The sequence below is a fragment of the Symphalangus syndactylus genome, chromosome 13, assembly GCF_028878055.3.
Source record: "Symphalangus syndactylus isolate Jambi chromosome 13, NHGRI_mSymSyn1-v2.1_pri, whole genome shotgun sequence".
Taxonomy (NCBI): Eukaryota; Metazoa; Chordata; class Mammalia; order Primates; family Hylobatidae; genus Symphalangus; species Symphalangus syndactylus.
This window is the reverse complement of record NC_072435.2, coordinates 95,412,556-95,433,972: the sequence shown is the minus strand read 5'-3', so window position 1 is coordinate 95,433,972 and position 21,417 is coordinate 95,412,556. Positions and strand designations below refer to the sequence as shown.

The following is a 21,417-nucleotide window of genomic DNA, read 5'->3' as shown; positions in this document are numbered from 1 at the left end:
TTTTTTCCTTCATTTCAAGTTTGGCGAATCTGACAATTATGTGTCTTGGAGCTGCTCTTCTCGAGGAGTATCTGTGTGGCATTCTCTGTATTTACTTAATTTGAATGTTGGCCTGCCTTGCTAGGTTGGGGAAGTTCTCCTGGATAATATCCTGAAGCGTGTTTTCCAACTTGATTCCATTCTCCCCGTCACTTTCAGGTAAACCAATCAGATGTAGATTTGGTCTTTTCACATAGTCCCATATTTCTTGGAGGCTTTGTTCATTTCTTTTTACTCTTTTTTCTCTAAACTTCTCTTCTTGCTTCATTTCATTCATTTGATCTTCAATCACTGATACCCTTTCTTCCACTTGATCGAATCGGCTACTGAAGCTTGTGCACGTGTCTTGGAGTTCTCGTGCCATGGTTTTCAGCTCCATCAGGTCATTTAGCATTTTCTCTATGGTGTTTATTCTAGTTAGCCATTTGTTTAATCTTTTTTCAAGGTTTTTAGCTTCTTTGCGATGGGTTCGAACATCCTCCTGTAGCTCGGAGAAATTTGTTATTACCGATTGTCTGAAGCCTTCTTCTCTCAGTTCATCAAAGTCATTCTCTGTCCAGGTTTGTTCTGTTGCTGGTGAGGAGGTGCATTCCTTTGGAGGAGAAGAGGTGCTCTGATTTTTAGAATTTTCAGCTTTTCTGCTCTGGTTTCTCCCCATCTTTGTGGTTTTATCTACCTTTGGTCTTTGATGATGGTGATGTACAGCTGGGGTTTTAGTGTGGATGTCCTTTCTGTTTGTTAGTTTTCCTTCTAACAGTCAGGACCCTCAGCTGCAGGTCTGTTGGAGTTTGCTGGAGGTCCACTCCAGACCCTGTTTGCCTGGGTATCACCAGCGGAGGCTGCAGAACTGCAAATATTGCAGAATGGCAAATGTTGCTGCCTGATCCTTCCTCTGGAAGCTTCATCTCAGAGGGGCACCTGGCTGTATGAGGTGTCAGTCGGCCTCTACTGGGAGGTGTCTCCCAATTAGGCTACTCAGAGGTCAGGAACCCACTTGAGGAGGCAGTCTGTCTGTTCTCAGATCTCAAACTCCATTCTGGGAGAACCACTACTCTCTTCAAAGCTGTCAGAAAGGGACATTTAAGTCTGCAGAAGTTTCTGCTGCCTTTTGTTCAGCTATGCCCTGCCCCCAGAGGTGGAGTCTACAGAGGCAGGCAGGCCTCCTTGAGCTGTGGTGGGCTCCACCCAGCAATGGCAGACACCCCTCCCCCACCCTTTCTGCCACCTTGCAGTTTGATCTCAGACTGCTGTGCTGACAGTGACAGTGAGGTTCCATGGGCGTGGGACCCTCCGAGCCAGGCACGGGATATAATCTCCTGGTGTGCCATTTGCTAGGACCATTGGAAAAGCACAGTATTAGGGTGGGAGTGTCCCGATTTTCCAGGTACTGTCTGTCATGGCTTCCCTTGGCTAGGAAAGGGAATTCCCTGACCCCTTGTGCTTCCTGGGTGAGACGATGCCCCGCCCTGCTTCGGCTCACACTCCATGGGCTGCACCCACTGACCGACAAGCCCCAGTGAGATGAACCTGGTACCTCAGCTGGAAATGCAGAAATCACCCGTCTTCTGCATCGCTCACCCTGGGAGCTGTAGACTGGAGCTGTTCCTATTTGGCCATTGTGGAATGAAGTTTTATTATTTATCCAAGATAAAGGCAAGAGAATTCAGGATATATGCAAGGGAATGGATTTTATCATTTGGTCATATAATACATTTATCATAATTTTATAATTTGACCATGTGTAATTTAACCTGATGTGTTAGTTTCCTAGGGCTTCTATAACAAAGTACCATAAACTGGGTAGCTTAAAACAACAGAAACGGATTGCCTCAGTATTCTGGATGCTAGAGGTCTGAGATCAAGGTGTTGGCTGGGCTATGCTCTCTCTGAAGTTTCTAGCAGAAGATCATTTCTTAGCGCCTCTAGGTTCTGGTAGCCCCAGGCCTTCGTTAGTTTGTGGTAGCACAATTCTGATCTCCACCTCTATCTTCACATGACTCTGTGTGTGTGTGTGTGTGTGTGTGTGCGCGTGTGCACATGCGCGTGTGTGTGTGTCTATCTGGGTCCAGATTTCCCTTTCATAGGGACATGAGTCATATTGGATTAGGGTCCCAGCTAATGACGTCATCTTAACTTAGATTAACTCAAATTAAAGTTCTTGGTGCCCTTCTCCCATCTCCTTTCCCCGGCTGCAACCTGTTAGTCTTTTGGTCCTTACCTTTTTAGTAAGTGGCACTACCATCCACACAGCCAAAAGCTTGGCTCCTTTTGATTCTAGCATTTCCCTCAACTCATCCTCATACATCTGCAATCCTTCAACTTGTCTTATTGCATGTCTCTACATGTATTTCCAATTTATCAATATCTTTTCATTTTCACACTCCTGCTCAGTATGAACAACATAATTTCTCACCTTCAGTAGCTTCCTAACTTCCACACTTACCTTGCTCCCATCAGCCTTTTTAAAGAGAAACCAAATTTCTACACATATCGGAAGATGGAGGTCCTCTTTACTTGCTTAACACAGCCATGACTTGTGGTCTCAAGAAGCATCTGAAGTGGGTAGCAGCTCCAAAGCATTGGATGCTGGATAAATTGACCAGTGTGTTTTCTCCTCGTCCATCCACTGGTCCCACAATTTGAGAGTGTGTCTCTCCCTCATCATCTTCCTAAGGAACAGACTTAAGTATGCCCTGACAGGAGATGAAGTAAAGAAGATTTGCATTCAGCAGTTCATTAAGATCGATGGCAAGGTCTGAACTGATATAACCTACCCTGCTGGATTCATGGATGTCATCAGCATTGACAAGATGGGAGAGAATTTCCATCTGATCTATGACACCAAGGGTCGCTGTTCTGTACATCATATTGCACCTGAGGAGGCCAAGTACAAGTTGTGCAAAGTGAGAAAAATCTTTGTGGGCACAAAAGGAATCTCTCATCTTGTGACTCATGATGCTCGTACCATCCACTGTCCTGATCCCCTTATCAAGGTGAATGATATCATTAGATTGATTTGGAGACTGCCAAGATTACTGATTTCACCAAGTTTGACACTGGTAACCTGTGTATGGTGACTGGAAGTGCTAACCTGGGAAGAATTGGTGTGATCACCACAGAGAGAGGCACCCTGGATCTTTTGACGTGGTTCACGTGAAAGAGCCAATGGCAACAGGTTTGCCACTCGTCTCTCAAACATTTTTGTTATCGGCAAAGGCAACAAACTGTGAATTTCTCTTTCCTGAAGAAAGGGTATCCACCTCACCATTGCTGAAGAGAGAGACAAAAGACTGGCAGCCAAACAGAGCAGTGGGTGAAATGGTCCCTGGGTGACATGTTAGATCTTTGTATGTAATTAAAAATAATATGGCATGATTAAAAAAAAAAAGAAACCAGTATGATCTTCTTAAAATAGAATGAGATATGTGACTACTATACTTAAAACACTAGCAATGTTCAGTATGCTTAAAATAAAATTCCAAATCCCTAACATGGCACACAAGGCTCAGTGTGATCTGACACCTTCCTAATCTATGTTATGCTTATTTCTGCTCCAGCCTTAAGGAAATGCTCACATCATTCCTTCTGTCTGGTATGCTCTTCTCTCAACTCTTTACCTGTCTAAATACTTTTTAGTTTTCAGATCCTAGCTTAAATGTCATTTAAGAATTTAGTTTTTAATGTAATTTGCAGGTATACTTCTTAAAAACAATTAAAACAATTTAAACAATCAGATTTAACTTTGTGTTATTGGATTCGTTGATCAGTATCAGTTGTTTCATAACATGACTTATTTTTGAGTTGTCTTATTCTTCTCTCAGTTATCTATAATATTTTCAAGAAAGATATATGGATGGTATATTTTCTAAGTATGTTTATTTCTGAGGATGTACCCTCAATTAAAAAATGATAGTTTTGCTGGGTTTTTAAATTTACAAGTTACAATATATTGTTCTTCCTCTCATAGAAGTACTGTTGATTGCCTACCCAGCAGCCATTTCTCCTTTTTTCTTATTAAGAAAACTCTGATTTTGTTTGGCCAGTCCACCCTTCTCTACCCAGACATGTGCTTTAAATCAGTTGCTTTCCCCTTAATAGTGATTGGCTTTGGAATGGGCATGTGACACAACTCTAGCCAGTGAGATCTTCTTTCTTATTCTGCTCGATATTGTCATGTCTGCTTGTAATGCCTGGAACTGCAGGACCGACTCATGAACAAGGGGATGAATAACTCAGAATAAGCTGATCTCCTGAGCCTGGCAAAGCAGAAAAATGAAAGAAATCTAGGTCTTTGAGCCACTAAATTAACCAATCTCAGAGCCAAATTAGAAATTATTATGTGAAATAATAAATCTGCCTTATTGTCTATACTTGTTATATTTGGTTTTCTATTTCTTAGGGTGAAGAATCTTCTGATGCACAACTTTTATATGTTTTATGTTTTATATTTTAAAAATATGTTTTGTTGCTTCTTGAATAAAATATGAGACCAGCATGCTTCTTGCTTCCTTACATGTAGTCTGTTTTTGTTGACTAATTGCTAGCAATATTTTAAAAACCAAAAGTTTTCTTCAATTATTTCTATAATTCTTTCTTCTTTTGCTGATCTTTCTTCTGTTGATATTGCTTTAAATTTAAACACTACTAAATAAATTATCAGGGCTGCCTAATAATCTCTCTATAGTCACTCTTGCAGTCTTCAAGTCAACTGCTTCATGTTTTCTCCTCTTGCTAGAAACCTCCAACAATCTTTCTCCCCTCATCTCATTCAAGCTGATGACTTTGCTTATTACTTCACTGTTGATATAGTTTGGATGTGTATCCCTGTCCAAATGTCATGCTGAGATGTAATCCTCAAAATTGGAGGCAGGGCCTGATGGGAGGTGATTGGAGTATGGAGATGGTTTTCTCATGAATGGTTTAGTACCATCCACTTGGTGCTGTCCTTGCATTAGTGTGTGAGATCTGATTGTTTAAAAGTATTTGGCACACCACCTCACCCCTTGCTCCTGCTTTCACCATATGACATGCCTGCTCCCTGTTCACCTTCTGTCTTGATTGTAAGCTTCCTGAAGTCTCTTTAGAAGCAGATGTTGCTATGCTTCCTGTACAGCCTGCAGAACCGGGAACCAATTAAACCTCTTTTCTTTATAAATTACCCAATTTCGGGTATTTCTTTATAGCAATGCAAGAATAGCCTAAGGCAACTGTGAAGATGAAAGTAAACAAAATAGAATTTCTACATCTTCCTATTCTGTGTCGGATATGAAGATGTGCCCACTCAGCACTCCCTTCAATAAAAGGCTAGTTGTCCATTTGCAAGAAGTGTGCTTAGCTGCTAGCTTCCAGCAATTAATCCCTTCAGGGTTCCCTTCTACTTTCAAACTGACTCCATAGGCTTCTTTTGTGGCCTTCAGCTAACAGCTGAGCGAGGCAATGTGCAAGGGTCTGTTCATTTCCATCCAAGGATACAAGGCGGGACTCCTCTAACAGGCAATCTTGACTTTGGAGCTGGGCGAGCAGAGACTGTTAGGACAGCATCAAAGAAGTCTACATTGTTGTCTGATGGCTCCAGCTGACTCATGCCTTTTCCATTTACAGGAGTCACTCCCCAGTAAACATTTTAGGCTCCTCACTCTGTCTTAGTGTCTGCCTTCCAGGAAACCTAACCTGCAACACCTCCTAAATCTATCGGTCTAACAGTATGGGGGCCTATATACACTGCCTTGCATGGGCGAGTTGTGTAGGCTGCATCTCACACCAGATATTCCACTTGTGATGCCTGTAAACCATTCAAGAATATTTCTCCTGAAATTGTTTCCTCTCTTCTACATCATCAATTTTTCTCTTTCTGTGGAATTATTTTTCCCAGCATACAACGTGTTATAAAATTTGTCATCCTAACAACAACAACAAAAATTTCCTTGAACTTACATTCCCCTTCAGCTTCAGCAATATTTTCCTACTCCTCTCTATACAAGAACTCTTCAAAGTACTGTTTGTCTCTCTTTTATCCTTTCTCATTCTATCTTGAACTAACTCCAAATAGGCTTTTGTCAATTAGGGACAAAATATGCTCTTGTCCAATCCCCACTTTGCTTCAGTTCTCAGTCCTTATCTTACCTGACTACTCAGCAGCATTTGCTGCAGTCAATCATTTCCTCCTTTTCAAACATTTGCTTCATTTAGCTTTCAGGATCTACTTTATCCCATGTCTCTTTTCCCTCACCTCACTGGCTGTACTTCCTCATTCTCTCTCTTTTTTTTTTTTTTTTTCAGACAGAGTACTGCTCTGTCGCCTAGGCTGAAGTGTAGTAGCGCGATCTCAGCTTACTGCAACCTCTACCTCCGGGTTTCAAGCGATTCTCTTGCCTCAGCCTCCCGAGCACCTGGGACTACAGGCGCTGGCACCACGCCCAGCAAATGTTTTATTTTTAGTCAAGACGGGGTTTCACCATGTTGGCGAGGCTGGTCTCAAACTCCTGACCTCAGGTGATCTGCCTGCCTCGGCCTCCCAAAGTGCTGCTTCCTCATTCTCTTTTAATGAATAAATTCCTGGTTGTTCCAGGACTCAGTCCTTGGACTTATCTCCTCTGTCCATATTCTCTTCCATGGTGATCTCTTCCGATGTGATGGATTTAAATACCACAAATGCATTGACTATTCCCAAATTCCAGCCCTGACTTCTTCCCTGGACTCTAAATTCATATATTTAACCTCCACTTGGGTATTTTCTAGTTTATACTTTGTGTCACCAGTGCTGCCATATACAGAGAAGGAGCTATCAATTTTGACAACTTGAGTCCATTTCATCTAGATTTTCTTTTCTTTTCTTTTTTTAAATGTATTTTGAGATGGAGTCTTGCTGTGTCCAGGCTGGAGTGCAGTGGCATGATCTCGGTTCACTGTAACCTCTGCCTCCCGGGTTCAAGTGATTCTCCTGCCTCAGCCTCCCAAGTAACTGGGATTACAGGTGCCCGCCACCATGGCCAGCTAATTTTTGTATTTTTAGTAGATATGGGGGTTTCACTATGTGGGTCAGGCTGGTTTCAAACTCCTGACCTCAAGTGATCTACCCACCTTGCCCTCCCAAAGTGCTGGGATTTCAGGTGTGAGCCGCCACGCTCAGCCAAGATTTTCTTTTATTTTTCTTGTTTTCTTTTTTTTTGAAACAGGGTCTCACTCTGCCACCCATGCTGGAGTGCAGTGGCGCGATCTCCCAAGTTCAAGCAATTCTCCTACCTCCCTAGTAGCTGGGACTACAGGCACGCACCACGACACTTGGCTAATGTTTTTGTTTTTGTTTTGTATGTTTAGTAGAGACGGGATTTAACATGTTGGCCAGGGTGGTCTGGAACTCCTGGCCTCAAGTGATCTGCCTGCCTCAGCCTCCCAAAGTGCAGGGATTATAGGCATAAGCCACCACATCTGGGCCAAGATTTTCTATTTTTAACTGTAGAATTATGCATAATATTTAAAACATAATTTTGTGTAGTTTTCTCTATTTTTGACTTCGTTTTCTTTCTTTGTTATAGAATTTTCCAGAGACAGGTTTGAGGTTGGTTTGTTTTTTAAAAGTATATTTACTGGATACTTACAATAATTAAGCATTTTGTTAGCCATTTTCAGGTATATAATTTAAGTAATTTAGTTTGATGAAGAAACAATTTTATCTTCTACTGATGACTTGAAAAGATGTTGATAAACTATATGCTTCATCTGTTCTATAATTTTGCCAGCTTTCAATATCATGCTTATTAGCATTTAGTTTCTGGGATTCATTTTTTATGTTTTGAAAATGGAAACATCTGTGCATCTTCAGTCTTCTGGCAACTCTTGTGTTCTCCACTTCTCAAAATTACTGATGGTAGTTCTATGGTGTATTAGTTCGTATTCTGTTGCTTATAACAGAATACGTGAAACTGGGTAATTTATAAAGAAAAGGAATATATTTCTTATGGTTATGGAGGCTAAGGGGATGCATCTGGTGAGAGCCTTCTTGCTGGTGGGGACTCAGCAGAGTCCTGAGATGGTACAGGGAATCACATGACAAGAGGCTGAGTGTGCTAGCTCAGGTCTCTCTTCTTGTTCGTATAAAGCCACCAGTTTCTCTCCCATGATAATATATTAATCCATTAATCCATGAATGGAATAATCTATTCATTAGGGTAGAGCCCTCATGATCCAATCACCTGTTACAGGACCCACTTCTCAATACTGTCATTTGGGGATTCCACGTGAGTTTTGGAGGGGACATTCAAACCATGTGTATGGTTACATCATAGTATTATGTTTTTTGTTTTTTGTTTTTTTTTTAATTATACTTTAGGGTTTTAGGGTACATGTGCACAATGTGCAGGTTTGTTACATATGTATCCATGTGCCATGTTGATTTCCTGCACCCATTAACTCGTCATTTAGCATTAGGTGTATCTCCTAATGCTGTCCCTCCCCCCTCCCCCCACCCCACAACAGTCCCCGGAGCGTGATGTTCCCCTTCCTGTGTCCATGAGTTCTCATTGTTCAATTCCCACCTATGAGTGAGAACATGCGGTGTTTGGTTTTTTGTCCTTGCGATAGTTTACTGAGAATGATGTTTTCCAGTTTCATCCATGTCCCTACAAAGGACACGAACTCATCGTTTTTTATGGCTGCATAGTATTCCATGGTGTATATGTGCCACATTTTCTTAATCCAGTCTATCGTTGTTGGACATTTGGGTTGGTTCCAACTCTTTGCTATTGTGAATAGTGCCGCAATAAACATACGTGTGCATGTGTCTTTATAGCAGCATGATTTATAGACCTTTGGGTATATACCCAGTAATGGGATGGCTGGGTCAAATGGTATTTCTAGTTCTAGATCCCTGAGGAATCGCCACACTGACTTCCACAATGGTTGAACTAGTTCACAGTCCCACCAACAGTGTAAAAGTGTTCCTATTTCTCCACATCCTCTCCAGCACCTGTTGTTTCCTGTTTTTTTAATGATGGCCATTCTAACTGGTGTGAGATGGTATCTCACTGTGGTTTTGATTTGCATTTCTCTGATGGCCAGTGATGAGGAGCATTTCTTCATGTGTTTTTTGGCTGCATAAATGTCTTCTTTTGAGAAGTGTCTGTTCATGTCCTCTGCCCACTTTTTGATGGGGTTGTTTGTTTTTTTCTTGTAAATTTGTTTGAGTTCATTGTAGATTCTGGATATTAGCCCTTTGTCAGATGAGTAGGTTGCAAAAATTTTCTCCCATTGTGTAGGTTGCCTGTTCACTCTGATGATAGTTTCTTTTGCTGTGCAGAAGCTCTTTAGTTTAATGAGATCCCATTTGTCGATTTTGGCTTTTGTTGCCATTGCTTTTGGTGTTTTAGACATGAAGTCCTTGCCCACGCCTATGTCCTGAATGGTATTGCCTAGGTTTTCTTGTAGGATTTTAATGGTTTTAGGTCTAACATATAAGTCTTTAATCCATCTTGAATTAATTTTTGTATAAGGTGTAAGGAAGGGATCCAGTTGCAGCTTTCTACATATGGCTAGCCAGTTTTCCCAGCACCATTTATTAAATAGGGAATCCTTTCCCCATTTCTTGTTTTTGTCAGGTTTGTCAAAGATCAGATAGTTGTAGCTATGCGGCATCATTTCTGAGGGCTCTGCTCTGTTCCATTGATCTATGTCTCTGTTTGTTTTATACCCAAGGATGTAATTCACTGGTGGCTGAAAGACCTGAACCAGTTTAAAGAAACTAGGTGTGTTCTTGCTATGCTTTCATTGTCTCATAATAATGTTTATGTACCTCTTAAATTTGCAAATTATTCTTCTTGATGAATATAATCAATGCAGCAGTTATTAGCAGTGGTTTATTTCCTTAAACAATAGGATTTTCTTTTCTAGTTTTTTCTAGATTCAGTAAAATATCCAAAATGATTTAATTGCCATTTTGTTTTAAACTGTGTGGTAAAAATACATTTTAAAGAACCAGTAATTGTCCTTGTTTGCCTATTATCCTATTTAAATTTTGATAAATTGTAAGCTTCAGTGGACAGCATTGAACATATATATTTTTCTCTAAATATTACCCTCTTCCAAAGGATTAAAAATGAAAGGTTTCATAAAGATAGACATATAGATGAATGGAACAGAACTGAGAATCCAGAAATAAATTCACACTTATGTGGTCAATTGATTTTTGGTAAAGGGGCCAGATAAATTAAATGAGAAAAGAATAGTCTTTTTAGAAATAGTGTTGGAATAACTGGATATCCACATGGAAAGGAAATAAACTTTGAATCTTTCTTCACATTATACACCAAAATTAATTAAAAATGGATCATTGTCCTAAATGTAAGGGTAAAAACATGTGTGTATTCCAGAACAATGCATAGGAGAAAAACCTTTGTGAACTTAGGATAAGTCACAAAAAGCATAAGCCAGCTTCCTTCCTTCCTTCCTTTCTTTCTTTCTTTCCCTCTCTGGCCCAGGCTGCAATCTACTTGGCTCCCTGCTGCCTGTGCCGCAGACCGGCGCGCTCCACCGCTGCCTGCTTTTTCTCCTTTGGCTGCAGGCACGCGTTCGCCATCTTGGCCACGCTGCTCGCCAGCTCCTGACCCCGAGTGCTCTGCCCGCCTCAGCCTCCCGAGGTACTGGGACTGCAGACGGAGTCTCGCTCACCCGGTGCTCGGTGTTACCCGGGCTGGAGTGCGGTGGTGTGGTCTGGCCTCGCGGCAGCCTCCGCCTCCCAGCCGCCTGCTTTGGCCTACCAGGGTGCTGGGATTGCAGCCCCTGCCCGGCCGCCGCCCCGTCTGGGAGGTGAGGAGCGCCTCTGCCCGGCCACCCATTGTCTGGGAAGTGAGGAGCGCCTCTGCCCGGCCACCCACCGTCTGGGAAATGAGGAGCACCTCTGCCCGGCCGCCCCGTCTGGGAAGTGAGGAGTGCCTCTGCCCGGCCACCCATCGTCTGGGAAGTGAGGAGCGCCTCTGCCCGGCCACCCCGTCTGGGAAGTGAGGAGCGCCTCTGCCCGGCCACCCCGTCTGGGAAGTGAGGAGCGCCTCTGCCCGGCCACCCCGTCTGGGAAGTGAGGAGCGCCTCTGCCCGGCCACCCATCGTCTGGGAAGTGAGGAGCGCCTCTGCCCGGCCGCCCCGTCCGGGAGGAAGTGAGGAGCGCCTCTGCCCGGCCGCCCCGTCCGGGAGGAAGTGAGGAGCGCCTCTGCCCGGCCGCCCCGTCCGGGAGGAAGTGAGGAGCGCCTCTGCCCGGCCGCCCCGTCCGGGAGGAAGTGAGGAGCGCCTCTGCCCGGCCGCCCCGTCCGGGAGGAAGTGAGGAGCGCCTCTGCCCGGCCGCCCCGTCCGGGAGGAAGTGAGGAGCGCCTCTGCCCGGCTGCCCGTCTGGGAAGTGAGGAGCGCCTCTGCCCGGCCGCCCCATCCGGGAAGAAGTGACGAGCGCCTCTGCCCGGCCACCCATTGTCTGGGAGGTGAGGAGCGCCTCTGCCCGGCCACCCATCGTCTGGGAGGTGAGGAGCGCCTCTGCCCGGCCACCCATCGTCTGGGAGGTGAGGAGCGCCTCTGCCCGGCCACCCATCGTCTGGGAGGTGAGGAGCGCCTCTGCCCGGCCACCCATCGTCTGGGAGGTGAGGAGCGCCTCTGCCCGGCCACCCATCGTCTGGGAGGTGAGGAGCGCCTCTGCCCAGCCGCCCCGTCTGGGAAGTGAGGAGCGCCTCTGCCCGGCCGCCCCGTCTGGGAAGAAGTGGGGAGCGCCTCTGCCCGGCCGCCCCGTCTGGGAAGTGAGGAGCGCCTCTGCCCGACCACCCACCGTCTGGGAAGTGAGGAGCGCCTCTGCCCGGCCGCCCCGTCTGGGAAGTGAGGAGCGCCTCTGCCCGGCCGCCCCGTCTGGGAAGTGAGGAGCACCTCTGCCCGGCCACCCATCGTCTGGGAAGTGAGGAGCGCCTCTGCCCGGCCACCCATCGTCTGGGAAGTGAGGAGCGCCTCTGCCCGGCCACCCATCGTCTGGGAAGTGAGGAGCGCCTCTGCCCGGCCACCCATCGTCTGGGAAGTGAGGATCGCCTCTGCCCGGCCACCTATCGTCTGGGAAGTGAGGATCGCCTCTGCCCGGCCGCCCCATCTGGGAAGTGAGGAGCGCCTCTGCCCGGCCGCCCCGTCCAGGAAGAAGTGAGGAGCGCCTCTGCCCGGCCGCCCCGTCTGGGAAGTGAGGAGCGCCTCTGCCCGGCTGCCCCGCCCGGGAAGAAGTGAGAAGCGCCTCTGCCCGGCCGCCCTGTCTGGGAAGTGAGGAGCGCCTCTGCCCGGCCGCCCCGTCTGGGAAGTGAGGAGCGCCTCTGCCCGGCCACCCACCGTCTGGGAAGTGAGGAGCGCCTCTGCCCGGCCACCCATCGTCTGGGAAGTGAGGAGCGCCTCTGCCCGGCCACCCATCGTCTGGGAAGTGAGGAGCGCCTCTGCCCGGCCACCCATCGTCTGGGAAGTGAGGAGCGCCTCTGCCTGGCCACCTATCGTCTGGGAAGTGAGGAGCGCCTCTGCCCGGCCGCCCCGTCTGGGAGGAAGTGAGGAGCGCCTCTGCCCGGCCGCCCCGTCCAGGAAGAAGTGAGGAGCGCCTCTGCCCGGCCACCTATCGTCTGGGAAGAAGTGAGGAGCGTCTCTGCCTGGCCGCCCCGTCTGGGAGGTCTACCACGGAGGCCAGGGGCAATGTGGGGGCTGGACGTGGTGGCTCACGCCTGTGGTCCCGGCACTCTGGGGGGCGAGGCGGGTTGATCACTTCGGGCTAGGAGTTCGAGACCAGTCTGGCCAACTTGGCGAAGCATGAAAAATACAGCAGACAAACCAACCAACCAACTCAGTGACAACAAAACCGGTCTACCCTGGAGTCATACTCTAATTTTTTCTATTTTCCTCCCTTTCTGATCCTTTATCCCACTTTCTTTTTCTTCCTCTTCCTTCTCCCTCTTCTTTGTCAAATAGAGGATTGAGTTATTATCACTGATCCATATAAAGTCCCTCTCTCATTTATTTTAACTCCCACCCCCCATTTCTATTCCCCGACTTCCCATGTGCAACCTTCCTAATATGTTTGATACGCATCTTTTTGTTTGTATGTATTTTTAGAAAATGTTTATTGTTTATGTGTGCAAAAAAAAAAAAAAGAAATATGAAACAATTAAATGTCTTTATTAACTGAAAAAAAAAAAAAAAAGCATAAGCCAGACATGAAATAATTAATAAATGAACTTCAGAAAAACTAAAATCTTTTGCTTGTTTAAAATCACTAAGAAAATGAAAAGGCAAGCTCCGGCTTGGGAGAAAATATGGGCAAAATATTTATCTGACAAAGCACTTGTATCCAGATCTAATTAAGAACTTTTATAACTCAGTAATAATATAAACAGCTCAATTTTTAAAAACAGGCAAAAGATTTGTATAGGCACTTAACAAAAAGACGCTCAATCTCATTGGTTATTAGGGGAATGCAAATTAAAACCGAAATACCAACTGTCAGTGATGATATGGTATAACTGGAACTCTCATACATAGCTGGTAGAAATGCAAAGTAATATAGCCGCTGGAAAACAGTTTGGCAGTGTCTTAAACACAAAAACATGTATCTGCCACATGACCCAGCGATTACACACTCTTAGATGCTTACTTCAGAGAAACGAAAATAATATGTCCACCCAAGGCATTGTACGCAAATGTTCTTAGCAGCATTATTTATAATAACCAAACAATAGCAACAACTCAAATAGCCATCAACTGGTGAATGTATAAAAAACATGTGGCATGTAACGTTAAGCAGAATACAGGTCAGCAAATAAAGCAGAAACTATTGATATTCAGAAAAATGTGAATGAATCTCAAAAACATCACAGTAAGTAAAAGAAATCAGACACAAAAGACATATAAAATATGAATTTGAAATTCTGTGAAAGGCAAAAGTATAACAACAGAGAGGAGGTAAGTGCTTGCCTTGCAGCTGGGGGTGGGGGATGACTGCAAAGGGGAATAAGGGAATTTTGGGGGGTGATTAAAGTGTTCTAAAACTCGATTCTGGTGGTAGTTGCAGAACTCTGTACATTTACTAAAACTCATACAATTTATACTTGAAATGAGTAAATTTTAGGGTATATAAATTATGCTTTGATAATGGTTTTAAGGGTGTATACATTAAACCCCAAGGTGGTTTCTCTTAAAGAAAAAATGATTGCTCTTCAGCAAGTAAATTGTCCCTGATGAGCATCCGTTTAAAATGCCTAACAATCCATTTTCTAGGAACATGATTGTCTTTGTTCAGTACAGTTATAATATTTCAAAATACACAATCATATTGTAAATAATTTGATAGCTGTCCTGATGTAAGTAATAGACCAGGAATTGTGGGATTATTAATTTAACATAATAGTAAAGTTTCCAGTAAAACTCCATTCATTTTAATTGTCTCTTAACCTCATGCCTATAAGAAATTCAGGAACGTGTGAGCAATCAAAAACTATACAGCTGATTTTGAGAGCACACTGCGTATACAACAAATTATAACCATAACTTTCAGGTAAGTGCTGGACAAGTCACTCTGAATAATATGGCACATTTGCCAAAATGAGCAGTTTATACAGGAGATAAAAATGTGTCAATAAAATAAATCTGTAGGAGGTATTATTTTCATCATCATTGCCACCACTATCATTATCATCATCATCCACTATTAGAAAAAAGATAAATTTTTATTTCTGATTCTGAGCCAAAACTTCTAATCATATGACTTTAGGAGCAGTTTAAAAGAATGACACTTCTGGCCAGGTGTGGTGGCTTATGCCTGTAATCCCAGCATTTTGAGAGGCTGAGGTGGGTGAATCACATGAGGTCAGGAGTTCGAGACCAGCCTGGCCAACATGGTGAAACCCTGTCTCTACCAAAAAATACAAAAATTAGCCAGGTGTGGTGGTGCATGCCTGTAGTTCCAGCTACTTGGGAGCCTGAGGTGGGAGCATCATTTGAACCTGGGAGGCAGAGGTTGCAGTGAGCTGAGAATGCACCAGTGCATTCGAGAGCGAGACTCTGTCAAGAAACAAACAAAAAACAACAAAAAACCCCCAAAAAACCACAATAAAATAAAAAGAAAAAAGAATGACATTTCTGTTGACAAGGAAATGAGCACATTGCTAACAATAATGTATTTCACAAGTGGTTTTCTGGAATAATAGTCTATTGCAGTAGCAGTCATTTAAGAAGAAATGTAACAGTCATTTAAGATTTAAAATAATTGTTAGAGCTGTATATAAAAATACATTTTTCCCTTTTAACTAAATATAACATAGATCAATTTGTAGTTAAACCTACCTTTGTTTTGTTTGTTTGTTTGTTTGTTTTTCACTGCAGTCTTGATCTTCCAGGCTCAGGCAATCCTCCTGCTTCTTCCTGAGTAGCTGGGACCACAGGTGCATACTGCCTCCCTATGTTGCTCAGGCGGTCTTGAACTCCTAGGCTCAAGCAGTCCTCCTGCCTGGGCCTCCCAAACTGCTGGGATAACAGGTTTGAACCACTGCACCTGCCCTAAACCTGACCTTTGAAACACCATTTACTCTACAAAGACTGTCTTGAAAGAAGTCAACTTTGCCTCTTAGATCAAAATATAAAGTAAGCTTAAAGAAATACTGAAAATGCAATAAATCTCTTTGTTCCTATAACACAACTCCTCTGCTCGGTCTTTATCACAAAACATTAGTGCTATGAAATGAGTTGTGTCTCCCTCAAAATCCATATGTTGAAGCCCTAACCCCCAAAGTAATGTATTTTAAAATGGGGCCTATAAGGAAGTAATGAAGGTGAGATGAGGTCATAAGGGTGGGGCCCTAATTCAATAGGATTAGTGTCCTTAACAGAAGAGACACCAGATAGCTTGCTGTCTTGCTCTCTCTACCCACATGCACTCAGGAAAGGCAATGTGAGGACATAGCGAGAAGGCAGCTGTCTGCAAGCCAGGAACAGAGCCCTCACCAGAAACTGAATTCATTGGCACCTGAATCTTGGACTTCCAGCCTCCAGAACAGTGAGATAATACATTTCTGTTGTTTAAACTCCTGATCACGAGGTCAGGAGTTTGAGACCAGCCTGGCAAACATAGTGAAACCTGCCTCTACCAAAAATACAAAAAATAAAAATAAAAAATAAAAAAAATTAGCTGGGTGTGGTGGTGGGTGCCTGTAATCTCAGCTACTTGGGAGGCTGAGGCAGCAGAATCGCTTGAACCGGGAGGTAGAGGTTGCATTGAGCCGAGATAGCACCATTGCACTCCAGCCTTGGCGACAGTGCAAGACTGTCTCAAAACAAACAAAAACATCAACTAAAGTCAAGTGTCTTCATTTCTTGTCTCATTGAAACTGATCCTTAAATGAAACTGCTTTTGCAACAATTATTAAGAGAAATCTGGCCGGGCGCAGTGGCTCATGCTTGTAATCCCAGCACTTTGGGAGGCCAAGGCGGGCGGATCATGAGGTCAGGAAATCGAGACCACGGTGAAACCCCGTCTCTACTAAAAATAACAAAAAAATTAGCCGGGCGTGGTGGCGGGCGCCTGTAGTCCCAGCTACTCGGAGAGGCTGAGGCAGGAGAATGGCGTGAACCCGGGAGGTGGAGCTTGCAGTGAGCCGAGATTGCGCCACTGCACTCCAGCCTGGGCGACAGAGCGAGACTCTGTCTCAAAAAAAAAAAAAAGAGAAATCTGACCTAACTCTATCTTGCTTCTAACCTCACAGGATAACTGCCTTTATTAACTTTAAAACAAAGATTATAACAGTCCCTTCCTGAAACTAACCCCCTTCTTGCGTGGAGTCCAAAACCACCTCTGTAAGATTAATGAAAGGCCACAAAGTGAGGATTATGGGAGGGGCCTGAATTCTGCTAAGATGTAGGTTTAAAGGATAACTAGCCATTGTTCCTAGCTTGCCTTTCTATAATCACTTACTACTCAACAAATTTGTAACTTCCCCAATTGCTCCTATAGATAACAACGCGATTTTCAAAACCTAAGATTGGTTAAGATATTTTTCAGACTTTTGCATTCTGGCAACCAAGTGACTCCACCCGACCTGTGACTTATGCCAAGGAATGAACTCAACCAGTCCTGTTACCCGCACCCAGAAACTGTCCCAAAGACTGTTTTAAACACTCATAATTTCATCCCCAACCAATCAGTAGACCCGTTGTCTAGCTCCCTGCCTACCAAATTATTCTTAAAAATTCTGGCCTTTGAGCTTTCAGGGAAGTGGATTTGATAAATGTCTTTTGCTTGGCTGGCCCTGCAATTATTAAACTCTTTCTTTGCTGCAAAACCTGCTTTTCTGGGCAGCAGACAAGAAGAACCCATTGGACTGTTACAAAACTATCAATCAATCCTTTTGTTATGGGCTAAATTGTATCCCTCCACAATTCATGTGTTGAAGTCTTATCACCCAGTACTTCAGAATGTAACTGTATTTGCAGATAGAGTCTTTAAAGAGGTAATTAAGTTAAAATGAGATCATTGAGGTGGGTCTTATCCAATCCAACTGGTGTCCTTATAAAAAGAGGAAATTAAGACAAAGACACTCATAGAGGGACAATTATCTTTAAGCCAAGGAGAGAGGCCTTAGAAGAAACTAACCCTGCTAAGCCCCTCGATCTTAGACTTCTAGCCTCCAAAACTGTGAGGAAATAAATTTCTATCGTTTAAGACACCTAGCATGTGGTACTTTGTCCTATCAAGCAATACACCTGCAAAAGTGTGTATTACATTCCTCCCTTGGGCACTTACCTACAGCTCTTCAAGTTTTCTTGGCTATGAAGTTCCCCAGGATTGAAACGCAGATTTTCTGAGATTTAAACTGAGGTCCTTTTCTGGGGGGGGGGGGTGCCGGGAGACAGGATCTTGCTCTGTCACCCAGTCTAGAATGCAGTGGTGAGGCCATAGCTCATTTCTAACCCCAAACTCCTGGAACCAACTGACCTTCCCACCTCCATCTCCCAAGTATCTAAAACTATAGATATCACATATGTGCCACAAACCTGGCTGATTTTTTTAAATTTATTTTTTGTAGAGATGGGGCCTCTGTATATTGTCCAGGCTGGTTTTGAACTCCTGGCATCAAGTGATCCTCCTGTTTTATCCTCTCAAAGTACTGGAATTATAGGCATGAGCCACCATGCCTGGCCCAAACCCAGGTTTTATGACCACAATTCTAGTGTTTTTTTCTATTATAAAATCATAGTTTGCAATATAATGACAGGAGTGCTGTGGATAGCATTTAGGTACCAACGTAGAAGAAGACACATACATTTAGTCAGATGTTAGCTACAGAGCCCATAAATATCTCACAATTCCTCCCCTTCTGTTGTTGGCTGCAAATCAAGTCCAGCTTGGTCCCCATATTGGCAGGCTTGGGCCTCAGCTGGGTAACAGGAAGAATCCGGCCCATGAATATGGTAGGTGGGAGGACTTTGGATTGTGGCAAATAAGTAATTAGTTGCACATGTTTCTTTGTTAGTATAAAAAATTAAAAAGCATATGTATGTTGGATAATTATAGTTAGAATTAACTATTCCTTTTTTCATATTTAGCTTTGCTTTGTTTTCAGGCAAATTGTTTTATGAATGTATTCCCATTCCTATTCATTGATCCATAAAGTATATGTAGACATTTTAAAAGTATGAACCACGGTCTACTTATTTTGGTTTTCTTCAAATGAAGAATGAAAGAAACTTCTTTGAAGTGGGCAAACATCAGTTAAAATAGAAATCAGACACCTGATACAAGTGAAAAGGCAACTTTATTTCTAAAAAACATTTTATAATACTTTATGTAACTTTGAAATTACGAACATTCTGTAACAATAATAAACTTAAATTCAAAACAAGGTAGAAGCAGAGATTAAGAAGGAGATGGTAAAATGTGGGATTTGGTTCTAAGAGGATAATTCCCACTTGCCCTCTTAAGAGAAAGTGGAGTGTTTCCCAAACAGTCTGCATAGAACACTCTTTCTCCACCTCCTACCTCCCTTTGCCACTTATCTCTTAGTTCCCTGTTTAAATATCTCTTCTGGAGACAGGTCTTCCATGTATCCCAGACTTGTTAAATGTCCTTGTCATTCTTCCCCATAGTCCTTATGGCATCTTTGTGACATCACATTTGTTCTTCTTTGTTCCATGTCTCTTTTCCTGAATACGATGTGAACTCCACGACAGCTGTGATATTTGCCTTGTTCACTGCTGAATCACCAGTATCTAGCAAACTTCTTGGCACAGAGTAGGAACTTAATAAATGTTGAATGAATAAAAAAATTAAGAAATTTGTACCTTCTTTGTATGCTTAAGGCCAAAGGAGTTCGCCTCTTTCCTTTTTCTTTTCCCCAAAGCCAAGGCCTTACCCTGTTGCCCAAGCTGTAGTGCCGTAGTGTGATTATAGTTCATTGCAGCCTCAAACTCCTGGCCTCAAGTGATCCTCTCACTTCAGCCTCCCAAAGCAATAGGATTATAGAATTTTGTTTGTTAGAGTACTTGTTGAAAGAGAAACTAAGCTTTTCCTGATTCCTGGCGTTTTTATCACTTTTGATTGATGCTCCATGAGAGCAGATACTGTTTTTACTCTTCATTCTATGGTCTGGAGCCTTATGTGGCATACAGCAAGTTCAAAGATACATATACACAAATATCTCTTATAACAAAGACATATCAAATAAAATACTGGTAAATATCAATAAAAATCAGGCAAAAATATGTAAAATAAAGAGTAAAGATCAGGATGTAAACAGATTACAAATACATCAAACCTTAAATTTGATATTTCCTGGGAGTTAAAGTGAAGAGAAAAATAGTCAATTACTTATTATTATCATAAAAGACAGTTATTAGGAGAGTTTTGCTACCTTAGAGGTACCTCCTAATACATTTTCTTTATAAACGTGGTGTTAATATAGAATTCATTAAATGAGTAATAGACAAAGTTTCCAGGAACATTCCTACATCCCATATGATAACACGTTGAATGGCCACTGATGAAAGCAACGGACTTGGCATTACAATGCAAATTCAGTGAAAGCTATTCTGCAAGTGGCAGAATGGGTCAAATATGTGACCTATTGGTTGCCCAAGGTTAGAATCCCTAAAGTAAAGTTTCTAAAGCACACAGTGGGGAGATGCTTTTTAAAAATGCATATGGCCGGGCTTAGTGGCTCACGCCTGTAATCCCAGCACTTTGGGAGGCCGAGGTGGGCGGATCACCTGGGGTTAGGAGTTAAGACCAGCCTGGCCAACATGGCGAAACCCCGTCTCTACTAAAAATACAAAAATTAGCCGGGTGTGATGGTGCATGCCTGTAATCCCAGCTACACAGGAGGCCGAGACAGGAGAATCGCTTGAACCTAGGAGACGGAGTTTGCAGTGAGCCGAGATGGCGCCACTGCACTCCAGCCTGGGTAACAGAGAGAGACTCTGTCTTAAAAAAAAAAAAAAAAAAAAAGCATATGCCTCAAGAGTTTGTGGGGATTGAATGAAATGATCCATGTGAAATGTCTGGCACAAACAAAGCTTTCAGATAAGCTTTGGCTGTTAGTCCTTGTGGACTTGATCACCTAAAGAGGGTTTTTTTGTTGTTGTTGTTTTTGCTTTTTTTTTTTTTTTAATTATTATTATACTTTAAGTTCTAGGGTACATGTGCACAACGTGCAGGTTGATACATAGGTACACATGTGCCATGTTGATTTGCTGCACTCATCAACTCGTCATTTACATTAGGTATTTCTCATAATACTATCCCTCCCCCACACCCCAACCCCCCGACAGGCCCCAGTGTGTGATGTTCCCTGCCCTGTGTCCATGTGTTCTCATTGTTCAACTCCCACCTATGGGTGAGAACATGTGGTGTCTGGTTTTCTGTCCTTGTGATAGTTTGCTGAGAATGATGGTTTCCAGCTTCATCCATGTCCCTGCAAAGGACATGAACTCATCCTTTTTTATGGCTGCATAGTATTCCATGGTGTATATATGCCACTTTTTCTTAATCCAGTCTATCATTGATGGACATTTGGGTTGGTTCCAAGTCTTTGCTATTGTGAATAGTGCCGCGATAAACATATGCGTGTATGTGTCTTTAAAGTAGCATGATTTATAATCCTTTGGGTATATAGCCAGTAATGGGATCCCTGGGTCAAATGATATTTCTAGTTCTAGATCCTTGAGGAATTGCCACACTGTCTTCCACAATGGTTGAACTAATTTACATTCCCACCAACAGTGTAAAAGCATTCTTGTTTCTCCACATCCTCTCCAGCATCTGTTGTTTCCTGAGTTTTTAATGATCACCATTCTAACTGGCGTGAGATGGTGTCTCATTGTGGTTTTGATTTGCATTTCTCTGATGAC

The 21,417-nt window shown here is 43.3% G+C and overlaps 1 pseudogene; it reads left to right on the top strand.

The window, feature by feature from the left end:
- The first annotated feature begins 720 nt into the window (after window positions 1–720).
- LOC134732039 (small ribosomal subunit protein eS4, X isoform-like) lies at window positions 721–7,611 on the top strand (annotated as a pseudogene).
- The last annotated feature ends 13,806 nt before the right edge of the window (window positions 7,612–21,417 follow it).